The sequence below is a fragment of the Oryzias latipes genome, chromosome 4 (assembly GCF_053564925.1).
Source record: "Oryzias latipes strain Hd-rR chromosome 4, Olatipes_Hd-rR_3.1".
Lineage (NCBI taxonomy): Eukaryota > Metazoa > Chordata > Actinopteri > Beloniformes > Adrianichthyidae > Oryzias > Oryzias latipes.
Genome location: NC_136240.1, coordinates 4154211 through 4171235, shown reverse-complemented (window position 1 = coordinate 4171235; position 17025 = coordinate 4154211). Strand labels below are relative to the sequence as shown.

General features: G+C 42.2%; 1 long non-coding RNA gene across 1 annotated transcript in view; it reads left to right on the top strand.

Moving 5' to 3' along the window:
• The window catches only part of LOC105353806 (uncharacterized), a 39129-nt gene extending 22331 nt beyond the window's left edge, over positions 1-16798 (top strand). Inside the window, exons 2-3 of the long non-coding RNA XR_002290102.3 lie at positions 9152-9332; positions 15758-16798. This is a non-coding gene — a long non-coding RNA (uncharacterized LOC105353806). The remainder of the gene's footprint in view (positions 1-9151; positions 9333-15757) is intronic.
• Positions 16799-17025: the final 227 nt, after the last annotated feature.

The window sequence follows — 17025 nt, the reverse complement described above, 5'->3', positions numbered from 1 at the left end:
ACCTTTTCTCCCAGAAACACTTTTTGTGTTGGAGTAGCCAGCACTGCTTCAGTATGGCATAATGTTTAGAATATTTAAGCTAAGCTTTGAAAGGATTCATTTACTGCTGTACCTCATCTATATCAGCTGTTTTATTAGTGTGTATTTTGCTGTTAGTCCACTGCAGCTTCTCTTGACTTTAACCTTTTAGTTGTTTTGGTATCTCTACGTGGGCGAAATGTCCCATCAATGCAATTCAGCTAAATGGAGCTAAAGTTTCTATTCACTCATTTCAGACTCTCTGGTTTTGCATTTTATTTAATAAGAGGTTTTGTTTGGAAGAAAGAAGAAATTCATTTTTTTTATTGAAACAACAGTGTTTCAAACTAAATTCCTGTAGTCAGTGGTTGAGGTCATTTTCTGGTTGAAGCTGACCTTCTAAGGACGTCATTCCTGAGTCTATGGTTTTCTAGAAGCTGCAGGACTGAGCCTCTAGTCTGATTAGGAACAGAAGGAAAAACATGCAGGCATTTGTCCAAGTCCCTGATTATGACATTTCAACAGGCTGCAAACACTCAGATGGGCTTGACAGCTCTGAGAGGTGAATTATGAAGCTGGAGTGGAATGGCGGCTGCATGAAAAGGCAATGAAAATGGAGTAGTGCTGTATGTGTGATTGAACTGCTTTGTTCCCAGCAGAAAGCCACGCTGCTGAAACACGGGTCTGAGACTTGACCATAATGAAAATGTGAAAGTGGTGGGCTTTGAATGCACAGGAGCACACAGTCAGCCTTACACTCACTGTGCCCACATGCGCTGAAGGAACCTAGGAGCCAAAACAGAGACGCTTCATAACACATTTACATAATGATGTTTAGCAGGCTTTGAAATCACATGCTATGCATCCATCATCCATCCATCCAATATTCATTCATCCATACATCCATCCATCATCCATCCATCCATCTATCCATCCATCTTTCTATCCATCCATCCATTATTCATCCATCCATCCAATATTCATCCATCATCCATCCATCCATCATCCATCCATCCATCCATCCATCCATCATCCATCCATCCATCCATATTTCTATCCAACCATCCATCCATCCATTATTCATTCAACCAATATTCATCCATCCATCCGTCCATTTTTCATCCATCCATCCATTATTCATCCATCCATTATTCATCCATCCATCCAATATTCATCCATCCATCCATCCATCCATCATCCATCCATCCATCCATCCATCATCCATCCATCCATCCATATTTCTATCCAACCATCCATCCATCCATTATTCATTCAACCAATATTCATCCATCCATCCGTCCATTTTTCATCCATCCATCCATTATTCATCCATCCATTATTCATCCATCCATCCAATATTCATCCATCCATCCATCCATCCATCATCCATCCATCCATCCATCCATATTTCTATCCAACCATCCATCCATCCATTATTCATTCAACCAATATTCATCCATCCATCCGTCCATTTTTCATCCATCCATCCATTATTCATCCATCCATTATTCATCCATCCATCCAATATTCATCCATCATCCATCCATCCATCATCCATCCATCCATCCATCCATCATCCATCCATCCATCCATATTTCTATCCAACCATCCATCCATCCATTATTCATTCAACCAATATTCATCCATCCATCCGTCCATTTTTCATCCATCCATCCATTATTCATCCATCCATTATTCATCCATCCATCCATTATTCATCCATCCATCCATCCATTCATCCATTATTCATCCATCCATCCATTATTCATCCATCCATCCATCCATCCATCCATCCATCCATTATTCATCCATCCATCCATTATTCATCCATCCATCCAATATTCATCCATCCATCCATCCATCCATCCATCCATCCATCCATCCATTATTCATCCATTCATCCATCCATCCATCCATCCATTATTCATCTATCCATCCATCCATCCATCCATTATTCATCCATTCATCCATCCATCATCCATCCATCATCAATCCATCCATCCATCATCCATCCATCCATCCATCCATCCATCCATCCATCCATCCATCCATCCATCTATCCATCCATCCATCCATCCATTCATCCATCCATCTTTCTATCCATCCATCCATCCATCATCCATCCATATTTCTATCCATCCATCCATCATCCATCCATATTTCTATCCATCCATCCATTATTCAACCAACCAATATTCATCCATCCATCCGTCCATTTTTCATCCATCCATCCATTATTGATCCATCCATCCGTCCATTTTTCATCCATCCATCCATTATTCATCCATCCATCCATTATTCATCCATCCATCCATCCATCCATCCATCCATCCATCCATCCATCCATCCATCCATCCATCCATCCATCCATCCATCCATCCATCATCCATCTTCTGCTCATCTTGGCCCTGGTCATAAGGTCAGCAGTCTTTGCAATGATGCTCACAGTTTCCTCTCCCTAAGTGATCCTGCCTCATCTTTTCAGGCTGAGCCTGAAAGAGGAGCCCCCACCACCAGGCACTCCCCCACAAGCCCCAACCCTCAGCCTGGCTCCAGGGTGGGGCCCCAATGATGCCATTAGTGGGCTCTGAACCGCTCCTTGTTGGACCAGTCACCATCTGCCATGGGAGATCCTACCAGGGGCATCAGCCATAGGTAGCTTGGCTCTGAGGATCACTCAGGCTCTCCAACCCCTTTACCACATTATGGTGACGGTTCATGGAGGGGTAAATCCCATGCAAGTCTGAAAATGCTGTTGCCCTTAGAAACAGCTGGATGAGACTCCAGTGGTCACATAAATAATCTATTGATGCAGACAGAGCACGTCAGTCATGAAGCGTGGGAAAAGGCTAAATGATTGGGGGTAAGGGGGCCGTGATGGGGGTTGTTCATGGCCAGACATCCCAGCTGCGCTGACGTTCATTCAGAAATAGTTTAATAAGAGCCTCAAGGGTCAAGGTTAGAGGAGGTGGGGGAAAGGGGTCAAAGCTGCCGCCCAGACTCACACCAGTGTGTTTTTGCATCAGTGGCCTGTGTTCATGGCAGTAGGCTGCTTTGCCTGTATTTATGCTATTTCTGTTCGTCTAAGATGCTTTTCTAGCTGAGTGAAAAATGAACAGCCCCACCCTTCAGCTGACTCCGTCCAACCCAGGGCCAAATCAGTCCTGCAGCCTGGTCAACGCCTTGGTTTAAAAACAACCCCCAGCCTTACGCAGCCAGAGCCAGTCAGACACTCTGACAGCCGCTCTTGTCGGTCTCAGTCTGCTGCCTCTTGTAATTCAACATGTCTGCTCAGGTTTATGGGCTGTGCACTCCTCAATCAGATTCCAAAGAAGCCTTGGAGTGTTTTGTGTTTGTTTTGGTGGATACTGTGTGATATTCACGTTACATGACTTCTCTGCCGAAGCTTAGCCATTTTTCTTTTTACTTTTTGTTCCATCTCCTCAATAAAAAATGTATTGATCTGTCCCAAAAGAGTTTCATCAAACCAACCAAAAAAGATTCCAGCAGCAGAAGCTCATGGTGCTTCTGAAATATACCGTGCAAGCCCTTTAAGAGGAGGGGCTGCAGCACACGAGGGGCAGGACTGGAAAAGAGGGGATTGGGAAAAAATAGGAAGCAAGAAGGCAGGCTGGTTAGCTGGCTTCATCTGTGGACACGAGCATGTCGCCTGTCCTCATTCTTCATCACAGACCTCAGCTTCATCAGACTGCCTTCCTTCCTTCATAGCCTGGAGGCCCCTCCAAAAACAAAACCAGCCTATTTCTACCCCTCCAATCATCTCGGCTTACACTGATTCTAAGCTTAGTAGCAGGAATGTTGTGAATTTTCCCAAATCCCCCTCCATCAGCCCCCCCTGCCTCCTATCACCCTCCAGTCCCCACTGCCCCCCTTCTCTACTCATTCACCTAGGTCAGACACACAACCCACCCACTGCTTAAATCCTTATCAGCATGTCGAGTAAATGTCTGCCCAGCTTGAGTTAACACACATCCAGACCCACCCAACCACCAATTCACACCCACATGGATTCACTCTCACAGCCATTTGCTTGCTTCTGGGGGTGAGCGTTCCTCCCTGCTGACTCAATTCACCCCCGGTTGCTCTCTTCCCCTTTTTGCCATTTTTTTCCCCCTTCTTCTCTCCGGAGGCACTGATCTGACAGGATGGTTTGACAAGCTGACTACATCTGTGAGAGGTTTATTACAGAACTGTACCCCTTTTTAGCCTTCCACAACTAAGGGATATATCTATATATACATATATAGATATATCCCTTAGTTGTATATATATATATATATATATATATATATATATATATATATATATATATATATATATATATATATATATATATATATATATATATATATATATATATATATATATATATATATATATATATATATATATATATATATATATATATATATATATACCAGTTAAATTGCAAAGGTGCTTTTCATTTGCTCTCTTCATGATATAGTTTGTTCATTCTTTCTTATTTATTCTAAAACGTTTACCTCTCCGGCCCTTGTCTTTCTTTCCTTTTTGGGGTTCTCCATATTTTTTTTTTTTAACTTGTCCTGTCCAACAGCTGGGCAGACAGACGAGAGCTGAGGGCCTCTTGTGTTGGACATATTTTACTTTAACAAGAGGGGTTATTCATCTTCAGACAAACCAAAGGTATGTCTGAATAAACCCCTTTTGGAATTGAGGCCAAACTTTATTAATTTCAATCATGTTTGAAGATCTTTGGTGTTGGACCGGACGGAAAAGGAAAGAGGGGAAGAAGAGAGAGGGATGTTAGAGAGAGGGGGGGGTTCTCCATATTTTACCAGACCAATCTGAGCTGCTGGATAAAGTTGCTGGATATTGGATAAAGTTTTTCTGGGCCCATGTACACAGTTCAGTTCTAATCCAATCTTTGATCCAATCAAAGATATTTTGCACGCGGCTAGTGTTGATGTTTGAGTTTCCCCGTGGAGTCAAAGAGGCTGCTGGGTAGAGAGGTGGACAGCTTGGATTCTTTGTGTGTGGAGTCGGCATGCTCTCTCTGTGCCGTTGTGGGTTGTTTTTCTTACTCTGGTTTTTAAACATAAATAAAAATGTGCAATTTAGTTTTTTTTGTGAAGGTATCTGAATTATTTTCTTGGACTGAGAATGAGTGTTTAATGGCAACCCATCCAGAGTTTACAGCAGCACCCCGTCAGCCCTGAGAAGTGGGTATAAAGAAGAGGGTATCGTGAAATTCTGAGCCACTGCAAGAAAACACATCCACACCTTACAGACCAACCTTTAGCAAAAGTAGTCTATATAGATGGATAAGTGTACTGCAAGCATACTTAGTCTATACTGAAATATACTTGGATTTTACTTTTTATACACTGTAAATGTAAACATAAAATGTTCCAATGTTAGTCTGAAGAAGTATTCAGTTAGTATTCTTCACTTTACCACGCGTACGTGGTCTTTAGCAGGGGTCTGCAAAAATGAGGCTCTGGAGCCAAGTTGTGGCTCCTTTATTGTGGAAGAAAAATCCAAATGTTTTGAATAAACAATAGATTATTACGTTTAGATTTTAGAACTGAGGGGATCTAATATTAGTCAAATAACTGCTGGCATTACACTAAAATCAGGGGGTTTGGGGGCTGTTCCACTCCTCATAAACTCAAGCCTGTCAGAACAAAATGGTGGTAGAAGGTTGTATCTACTGTCACAGCTCTTCATTATTAGAAAGAAATTCAAGCAAATATTGTCTTTGATAAACAACAGTGTCTAGTTGCTGTTTAGGGGCAAAGTGTGTAAACTGCATTTACAAGTAAAGGTTGTTTGAATTGGATTCTACATCCATGTTGTGATGTTTATATTCAGTATTGAAAGTAGAAAAACGCAGACGGCTCACCAACGGCTCAGGTCATCGCTGTAAATGAGAAATTGCTTTCAATCGACCTGCTCCGATAAACAAGGGTTCAACAACAACCAAAGTCATGATCATAGAAAATTCCATATTTGCATTTTTAATTCAAGTAAATCTGCTGCAGCAAGAGGATCTTTTTTAACACAGGGTGTCATTTATTTTTGAAAGGAACTTATATGAACTACCAACTAGAGTAAAAGGAATGAAAAAAATAACACTGAAATAATTCAATTGTTGTAAATATTTCAAAGCTCTGTTCAATTAATAAATGGCTTAAATGCTACAAAAACATAAATAAAGAGCTTTTTTTTTAAAGAATAGGGCCTTTGCGGCTCTCGCTGGGTTTGATCCTTCCAGTGTCAAAGATTGCAGACTCCCTAGTAGACTTGCTATCCTCATACTTATACTGAAGAAAACTTAATAAAGAAAACGTCCAGTGGTTTTGCTAAGGGAAAGCAGACTTCAATGTGAGATGTACGCGCTATAATGTATAAGAATGTGCTGTGTGTAGTACATTTTGAAGTACATTTTCAGTACTGTGAAGGTTCAGCAGCATGTGTTTATTTCTGAATCCTCCAATAATGATAATAAAATTGTTCCTTTTCTTACGTGACGTTAAAGAAGTGCTATGAGTCCAGAACAGACGACCAGGCAGTCCGATAGCGTGTTTGACAGAGAGGCGTGCACACATCAGACTGGTTACCACCTTCCTGGTCCTGACTAGATTGTGATCGGTGCTTTTGTCTCTGTTACTCTGAGACCCTGTGTCTTCTGGGGTTGGACCCTTCCTTGATTGCTTTGCGAGGAGGCTTTCGGTGTCTGCCACATCCTGCTTAACTGTCACAAAGTCTGTTGTTTCCAGTTTAGCTGCATCATTATCAATATTTGCCAGTCCAGGCGTTTCGCTGAGAGAGCCTGAAAAGACACAGCAGCGCGGCTGAAAACTGAGATGATGCCTGCCGCACGCTAAAACCCTTACAATAGCACTTGTCTATTTTGTTATTTCTCTGTCTTTAGTTGCCACAAATTGTTTGTTGTGTGTTTGTTACCATTTTGTTCCTCAGACAAAAAAACAACAAAAAAGTCAAATTCATTTAAAAAAAGATTTTCAGATTATTTCACTGGGTGAGATTTTTGTTTGTCCATGTAAAGATGAATTAGAAACATGTGCTTTGTTGTGATTTTATTTGTTACAGTTTAGAGATGTAAAGCGTTGGTAAAGCTCTGGGGGGAAGCACCCGTCGCTGGTTTATGTTCAAGGCCAAAGGGCTAAAGGGCTAAAGGGAATTAGTATGCGGCGAGGCCGACAGACGGCCCTGTGGATCTAACAGGGAGCTGTGCTAGAGAGGGAAAGAGTCTGTCGTTTGCTTCTCCTCCCACTCTTTTCTCTCCTCTCTTCATCTTTTCATTCACCAGTGCCTGTCTAAAACCTTAATGAGAAGTCAGACAGACCGCCAGCAGTTTCCTTGTTGTTACTCCCCCCCCCAAAGGGACACCCTCCCATCCCCCCTCTTCTCTCTTGGCTCTGTTTGCTCTGACATGGTCAGCACCCATAGCTGCACCCCTTAGTTCCAGGGAATTTTCCAAACACTTCTTATGATCACCCCCTTAGCCTAACACTGCCTAGATAATGTTTGTGGGGTCCACACTGAAGGGAAGACCCCCCAGGTGCGAGTCTGTTGCCTCTGGCCTTTCTGTTTCCTTCTGCCCGCCTATCTTTATTCCCGCTTTGTCTGGTCTCACAGAGGTTGCTGGAGCCTGTCCCAACCAGTGTAAGGCCAAGGCAGGGGGCACCCTGGACAGTTTGCCAGTCCATCACAGGGCCACACACATCTGTTTGAGAGGGAACATTTTTAAAAAAAAGGCTTTATGAAAACGTTTTTGGACTGTGGGAGGATGTCAGAGTGTTTGGACGAAACACGAGAAAAACAGGCGAACCCCACAGAGAACGGCCCTGCAGGATTTAAGGATTTAAGCATGAGGCCTTTGTGCTGGGAGGTGACAGTGTCAACCACCAGACCACTGTGCACCCCTCCTCTGTCATTTTGCACTATAACTCTGTTTTTATTGAAGTACAGTACAGTACGGCTTTTTTCCAGGCCGTGAGTTTTTGGTGTTGTCATCAGTCTTCTGTGTCTTTCTCCATACAAAGCCCTCTCTATTCTACTGCAGTCAGGATTCTGTTTGCATCTGTCCCGGTGATCCCTGGCAGAGCGCCTCCAGACGTCACAGATTCTGCAATAATCAGGTGGATCAACAGAATGAACACTCGGCTCGTTTAGGAGTTTTCCTGTTGGCCGGTCAGAGGCCTAAATGAGCTGCACTCAGCGCGAGTGTGTGTGTGTGTGTGGGGAGGTAATTTAAAATTATTTCACTCTTGGTCTTCAAATAAAATGTTCCACAGATGTGTTTTAATTGAACGCTAGTTGGATCCTCACCACGTGTCTCCTTTCCTCGTGCACACTCAGTGCATGAACAGGAAATACAACGACCTAAATGTTTCATGTCTGTTTCTCAGAGGAGTGACATTTGTCCAATTGCAAACATTTTTTGAATGAGCCCATCTTCATGTTTCTTTTTTTGTCGCCAGATCGTCCCCCGGTCTCCTCTGCGTTCAGCAGCACCCTCAGCCCCTCTGCTGCCCCCCTCTGCATCAGCACACACAGCAGAGTCTTGCTTCATGACGACCAAGAACATTCTGCATCTGAAGCAGAGTGTGTGTTTGCACATGTCTGGGGTCAACGTGGTCTGTCTGGATCTTAGTCCCAGAGGTGATATTAGTCTGGTAGAGGAGGAGCCCACCCCCTGACAACGTCCCCTCAGCCCAGAGAGCGTATGTGTGTTTTGCTGCAGGCTCTGGGGTCAGCCAGAAGGCTCAGACGGGATCTGCTTTGGCCTTTGACCCAGCTCTGTCTACGAGCTCAGGGGTCATGCAGACAGCTGAGAGACGCATAAACGTGCTTGCACGCACAAACCCCTGCTGCAGACATTAACACTTCGGTCAGCTTGAAGTTAGGACACCATAAGCTGCATCATCCTTCCCAAATAAGGTCATTTAAGAAACATTTCCACACCTGCACTCATGCTTCACTGCAGGGAAAGCTCCTCAGTTTTTTCACAACTTTCGAAGAAAAACTAGAGTTTTTCAAGAGATCACTGCAACATTTTGGGGACTTTCGTTTGACTCACAACACTTTGTAAATGTGTTCACAGATGCAGTCTTGGAAACGCCAATACGATGATGAAAAGCCGCCGTTCCACTGAGCCTTGAAAAGAAAGCAAACAGCCTGTAGCCCATTTTTTGAATGTCATAAGTTCTGGCTTCATATAGAAAATGTCGCGTCCACGTCCTTACAGTCCAAGCCAGAGTGAGCCAAAAGTCACTTTCACAAAGGTAAGTTTGGAGGTAAAAAGAAAGTAATAAAGACATGTATTCATTGTTTTCACTTATCAAATAATATTGAGATTGTACAGAACTGAATTTTCCTTTTTTCAGTCATTTAAAATCAAAAATGTAGTCTTCTGTGGATCCTATGAAGTCATTTTCATTGTATATCAAATATTTGATTGTAAAACATGGATGGACCAGTTTTGAATAAAGTTCCTAATGAGGTCAAATTCAGTTGTTGTGTTTTTAATCACTTATTTTGGAACATTTTGTCGCGCTTTAACTGTGTAACCTTATGGACAAAGGATGGTGTCATAATAAATGGGTGTGGTTCTTTTTGAAGCATTTTTTTGCCTTTTTTTGTTGTTGTTTTTTGCATTTTACCCTGACAATCGAGTCTATAAAAATAAAGACATAATTCCACATTTCCTTCACAGAGGCATTTCTGTGGATTACACACAATGTTATGCATGTTTGAAGACCAGAGAAGTGGTTTGACGTTTGGAAGGGAGGCCTGAATCTATCATGTCAGTTGCTTTAGTGTGTGAACATTCAGTGAATTCAAGGAAACGTACAGATTTATAGGCAGAATCAGTTTTTGGGCGGATCGTACCTTCTTCTGTTTCACTCAACAGAGGAAATGCTCCAGTGCTCAGGCTAAAGCGAGTGCACTGTTCCCATCCAGTTTCCCGCCTTTCCCTCTTCAACACCACCCTTGGTTAGTTTCCCCCCCCACCTCAAACAATCCCACAGCCTCCCCCTCACCTGAAATTAAGACCAGGCAAACCTCCATGGTTGAGTCAGCATAGAAAAAGACCCGTGTGCTGCACCACGGCCCTGAAAGAAAGCCAGAGATTATCCTATTCTGTGTGTCCAGTCACCAGTGCAGTATTGACCACGCCGGGCCACCCAGGGAGCGTCCAGCCAGCCGTGAGATGGCCTGATATACCGTATGTGCTTGCAGGCTGAGCTAGATTCCCCCAATCTCAGTGGGGAGAAGGCCATGCCCTTTAGGCTTTCCAACAGCACAGTGTGCAGTGGCCGGCCCTCCATTCTCAGTGATACACTCTCAGAGCAGAGCCGTTTCAACACAGCCTTCTGTACAGTAAATACTTGACTTTCAGGTTGTTTTCTGTATCCTGTTAGGCGAATCATAGGTCAGTGGGAAGGAAGGAAAACCTCTTCAATAGTGAGAATGACGGCTTTACATTTAGGCTGGAAGAAAGAGCCATGAAAGACAAATATCTGAAAATGAGCCACAATATTTTTAACAACCAACACATCTAACTGCATGCATTTCTAAAGGCCGTGTATTACTTACAACAATTTGCGCATATATTTAACAAATGACAGTTGTTCATAAGTGAATATAAGTGGGAAAAGTGAGAAATTTGAACGTAATATGTGCGCCGGATGCTCAATATAAAAGTTCGGTGGTGCATGTGTGAAAAGTCTGTTAGACATACGTGGAATGGTCATGGAAAGACACAAATCTGCACATGCACCTCGCAGAAATCACACACAATTGTGTAAGATTTATGCAATAATTGTGTATAAACAACGTAATTCTAACTCACCAAACATTTTGAACAGCTAAAAGCTAAATTCACATCAGCCGAAACCCTGGATGTATATCACGTGTGTATCACAAAAGACAGAAATTTCATATGTGGAAAAAATGGGCTAAATATAAGAAGTGGCTGTGTGACACGGTGTTCAGTAAGACCAACAGGTGTTTTAGTTGCAAAAGCATCATGAGAACAAGAAATAGAATACTTGAAATGAATACTGCAGCTTTTGATGCTGCTCGTTTTTGAGTAGTTTGGTTGATACTTAAGGCTTTATGCTGACTTTGAGACTTCCGTCCCTTAAACAGGATCGTAGATTGGTCTTGAAGTTTTTCGGATGTGAACATGAATGCACCCATTCATGTGTGATGACTGTGATTCCCGCATCAAATTTGCATGTAAATGTATTTGACTTTTTGGGAACCTGCTCTCTCTACAAAGACAAATTCCTCTGTCCATCTGTCCAGAAATAAAACACAGTCCTAATCTTTTTTTCCTTTGCCCCTCTGCAGGCTTCACTCTGCAGGAACTAGCCTGGACCTTACAGTACAGGCTAGTTTCTGTCGGAAAAACAGTTGGATGGATTATAATCCACTCTGAATGTTTTTTTTAACATTGATTTCAGGCAGAATTGTTCATTACTTTATGTGTCAAGCAGAGAAATGAAGGTTTAAATGAAGGCCGCATGCAGCCATTGTGTGTTATAGGCCAGACAGCCACTATGAACACTTTGTGCATGTTCCATGTATGTAATTTTAGTCTTTTGTGATACATGCGAGACATACATAATTCATAAGCGTTTCTTGCGTTATTGCCATAATTACACATGGTTCATGTACCACGTCAATTAATTCTTTACATGGTTTATTCGTACTTCTGTGTTTTTAACAAGGTTCAGTGGTGATACGTCTGTAAAAATGTCACGTAAAGACCACAAGATCACTTTGTCCACTATATTCATCTATGACCAATTTTCATCCGTGCACTGTGCACAAAATGTACGTAGTGGCTGTGTGACACAGCCTTCAGCCATGTATGGATTAAAATGCAATAGATGCCTCCCGAGTAAAAGGGTCTGAACTCCTGCCTTAATACTTATAGACAGAGTTATGGACCATATGACATACAGCCTGCATACAGTGTACGACTGTCAGGATAAGACTCAGTCCACGTGATGACATTTGAGCAGACAAACATGAAAATGGCCTACATTAAGGCCCAAATTTGTTCAATGCTAAGGGTGCGCGATTAGCTTTAAACAGAATCGTACTCACCATCAAAGTTTCCCTCCACAAACAGCCAAACCAGAGCATTGCACACATCACCACACATATCCATCCACAGGAAACAGAAAGTTACTTCAAATGTCAGAATCATTATTTTTGTTGTTTTTCTTTCTGATTTTGTTTCAAACTTATTGATGTATTTCATTTGTTACGATCTTTTTTTTTTACATTTCTGTAATTTTGGGGTTATGTTTGACGTTGCAAGGCAGGAATTTCTTTTAAAGAAATGTGTAGTAAGCTGGTAAGCCTGTGGGAGGGCTAGGCCTTTATAGGGGGGGGGGACTTTTACCAGTTTAGAGAGAGCAGTCTTGGTTGCAGGTGAGGCAACAAACTCTCCCAGAAACAGTTGTATTCTTTTGGGGGGAAAAATGAAATCCAATTGTTTGTTCTTTACATTCTAATGGCCTGGTCATCTTGTTTTTGAGTTTTTAGTTTTCACTGAAAGAAGAACCCTGTCACACTGTTTCTGTGGGTTTTATGGTCATTTGGTCTTTTTAACATGAACAGTTTTCCTTTGGTTTCATTGCTTTTAGCATTGAAATTGTGTAGGTGAACAGGGGTTCCATTATGTCATCTATGCTCTTTTGATTATGCATTTACTTAATTCCATATATATGTAAGGGTTAATGGCCGACGAAGTATACATCATCACTTTTTAACGCACGCTGTGGAAGCCTGAACTGGAGGACGGTTGGTTCCGCGGAGTGCATTAAAAAGTGATGATGCACACTTCGAAGGCCATTAACCCGCTTATACCATAATCACTTACAAAAGAAACAAATATTAACCAGTTTTTAGTCTGTAATTCTTGTTTTTTTCCGATTTGGATTGCTTTTCTCACGAAAAGCAGACTTTTTGTTACATGGTGCTGTGCCTTGTCATGGTAACGTGACATGGCGCCGCCCGATGGGTTGAATAAAGCATCAATTCAGAGAGAAGGTTCCCCTATTACCGCTTGTTTTTGTCCAGATGATGAAGCTAAAGCTTGTTTCACAGAAGCCAGCGCAGTGATATAGAACTTTTATGCTAGGTGACCGGAACTACTTTTTTTAGGCGTGGTATATCACTGTGGTACATCACTTTTTAATGCACACCCAGCAGCCAATCAGAATAGATTGACCCGGACCATGGTATTAGCATGAATATAGTATTGTGAAATATGCTTTCTTGCTTCAAAAGGAACAGGGAAACCTGCGTGCCAGATAAGATGTGCCGAGGTCAGCAGTAGGCCTGTTTTGGACTTTTGGTCTCTGTTTTCTTTCTGTTCTTGAGTGTTTATGGAGCCACAACACCTGCAATGCAGACTAGACACAAACACAACAGTACAGTGACGTATTCTGCATGTTTATATTTTTGCCCTGCTGGATAATAAAAAAACCTTTTTGCCTTGAGGACGGAGAGAGCGGAAAACCACAATGTCTAACAGGTCGTGTTTTTTTTCATCTCTCCCCTTTTGCAAAGGTTTGGAAAATTCATGCAGACTCCTGTGTGTCTTTTAATTTCCCAACTGCACATTTCATTTTGGGACGTCCTGAACCATATTAATCACAACCACAAAATCGTATGGATAGTTTTCTTTATGACACTGACATTTGTAAAGGAGATGTATTGGTGTTGGAGCTGAGTGTCTGTTACATCCTTACAAAAACAGCCCCTATTTCAGCTGCATGAACCTGTGGGGGCACATGTGTTGTCTTGTTCCGTTTCAGTTGTTTGTTGGTTGAGGAAGGGTCTAAAAAAATTCAAGCTTTAACAGCACAAAGACCTTTACGAGAAACTCACAAAAGCTTAAAACCCTTAAACCAAACCAGATGATTGTAACTACCGGTACATGTTTATTTTTCGGTAGTTACACTCAAAAAAGAACTTCACTCTGTTCTGCTTTTATTTTACAGCCATAAAAATAATCAACAAACAAGACTTTTAATTTGAAATGTTTTTTGTATTTTTCCAATCAAGAATATCAGCACACAATATTTAAATATTCGTTGGTTATTCTCAAAGAAATTTATTTTTTCTTGAGCATCTCTGCATTGAATTCGGAAATGCACCCAGTGTTTGTAGGCTGGCAACGTGCAGACAAGAGAATACACACATGAAACATCAGAAGGGCAGAGAAATACAGTATTTCATTATAAAGAGCAGGCATCAAGGAAACCCATTGGCTCATCCAAGAAATTTACCAAATTTTACAGATCATCTTTTTGTCATGGTTTCAGTTTGTTGTGTCTTGTTTTTCGCTTTAGTTCTTGTCCTGTCTTGTTTGGTTCTGTTTCCTGTTTTATTTTGAAAGGTTTCCTGTCTTGTCATGTTTCTTGAGTTTTACTTCCTTTGGTCCCCATCTGCCCTGATCGTGTTCACCTGTGTCTTGTCTGCCCTGTCTGTATATAAGTCTTGTCTCTGCCTTCCTCCTGTGTTGGTCCATTATTCCTGTCTGGTGTTCATGTCATTCCATGTTCCATGTTTCTCGTCACGCCACGCCACGCCACGCCACGCCACAGTGAGTTTTTGTTCTGACATCCTGCTCTGCAGCGCTTTTTGTTTGTTTTTTCTGAATTAAACCCACTAGCCCTGATCCTCTTGTCTCCGCCTCTGCAAATGGGTCCAACCAGCTCTCGAGCCACCCTCCACCGTGACACTTTTGATCAATAGTCAAAATGTTACCATGGTCATTTAATTATGATTCTGATGTTTTTTGCTAAAATCTAAAAAACGTTTCGTTTTTAAGGACATAGTTTCTGCAGAGGGGCAGGAGTCCATTAGAAATTCACCTAATCATCTTCTGGATTTCCTGAAATCCCCTTTTCCGCCTTTTTTCTGCGCCCTCACACCCCGTCACCAACATCCCTCCCTTCTTTCCTCTTCTTCTTTTCCGTCCGGCCCAACAAAAAGAAAAAGAAGACAAATGTAATCAATTTAAATAAAGTTTAGCCTTAATTACAAAAGTTTTTTTTCTTTCAAATATTCACGTTGTGTCAGAAGATCCAGAACCCCTGTTGTTACGGTAACATCTGTCCAACACAAGAGGCCTTCAGCTCCTGTCTGCTCAGCTGTTGGACAGGACAAGTTCAAGACATTCACCTCTGAGTCATGGGCAGTACTGTTGGTGGGGAGTAAGCCTTAACTTATTTTACATCATCCCTTTGCTTGCATTCTCTCCCACTAGCTTACAGTCCCTCTCAACCCTAAGCTAACAGTAGCGGTGCAACAAAAATGGTGATCAATATAAGAGACATCCAGCCGTCCAGTTCTGATCCAGATACCAGCTCAGATGAGGGAAACACAGACGTTCATGGATCTGTTGCCCTGCAGGTGGATGATCAGAATGGAGCAGAGCAGAGACTGTGGCCTACGGTTGAAGCTTCTATGTCACAGCTACAAGCTTGTTCAAACAGCATTTTTTTCATCTGCACCTGATCCACAACAATTTGAACACAGAAATCCTCAGAGAAACTAATTTAAGCTTCATTTTCTTTAATAGTAATTCTATTTATTATTAAAGAAAATGAAGTATGTCTTAAATATGTCCCCCATTCATTCGTTTTCTAAAGCCGTTTTCTCTCTTTCGGGGTGACAGGGCTGCCGGAGTCCATCCCGGCCCCTTGTGGTCGGAGGTGGGGTCACATCCTGGACAGGTCGCCATATGTCCTCCATCAACAGGAAACGCCACAAGAACATGTTGAAAACCCCAAACACAGTTTTCATTCTAGTGGGTCTCTAAGCAGTTTTTTGCTGCCATGAATATTTGTATTTTAATAAACTGTTGAGTTTAAAAAACAAAACCTGGTTTTTCTTCAGCTGAACAGGTCTGTGAAACCCACCCATGTAAGTGTTGCCTCCTGCCCCCCTCCTACCCCCTGGTCTCCGTGAACTTGGCAGCCCTCTTGACACTCAATAAAGTCTGTTTTTTAACCCACCGAAAGCCGGGTGGAGGGGTTCAGAACATGGGTGGGTGGCGCCGATGGGGAGCATGTGGCCTGTATTTAAAAAGTCTTAGAACCTGGAGCCCAGTGTTTCATGATAACTGCAGCAATGCCATTGAATTTGGATGGAAGGAGCAGAAGGTTCACAGGACCCGAGCCATTCTCATGCAAACTCTGTCAGGGGCTTCTCTTCTGCTGTCCACCCACCGAGCACTGGCCCACCCCCGTCTTCCACATGCTTTTAAACGGGCACAGCCCACTGAAACAGGGTTCTCCCTTTGAAATGTGTCCGATGAGTAAAACTTATTGTTCATTCAAAATGTGTCCTGTTTGCTTGAAAGTCTTAAAAATATAAAAAAGGTCATGCAGCAAAACCTGCAGAGTATCTGCACTTTCCACACAAAACAGAATCACAACATTTAAAAAAGGTTTAAAAATCCTTTAAGCCTAGAGCTTTATTAACAAGAAAGGGTTTTGCAGTTTGCGTTAACTCATATTATCTGTAACTTCCTGTGACCCTGACAGAGCCTAGATGGCAAACACTGAGTTTTCCTTTTCTCACTGTCACCATCACATTTTCATGGAAGCATAAATTAGATTTGAAACACAATCATTTTGAAATGAACCATCTTTTTTGGTGAAGAGCACGTTGTATGAAAAGTGTGATGTAAATAAAGACGGAGTGATTGACACAAGCCTATATTCCTGTTTTCTTCATTTGTTTCTGCCTGGAGGCTTGAAATCATGAACATGAGTATGATGCACGGACCATAATTATGCAGGATTCAAGATTTATGAACTCAGCTTATCTGCACCATGGCGTCATGTGTGTGTGTGTGTGGGGGGGGGGGGGGGGGGGGGTCTCCTGATCTGCACTAAGTGCTGCCTTGGCCTGAACACTCCCTCATAGTCGTGTAGGCCA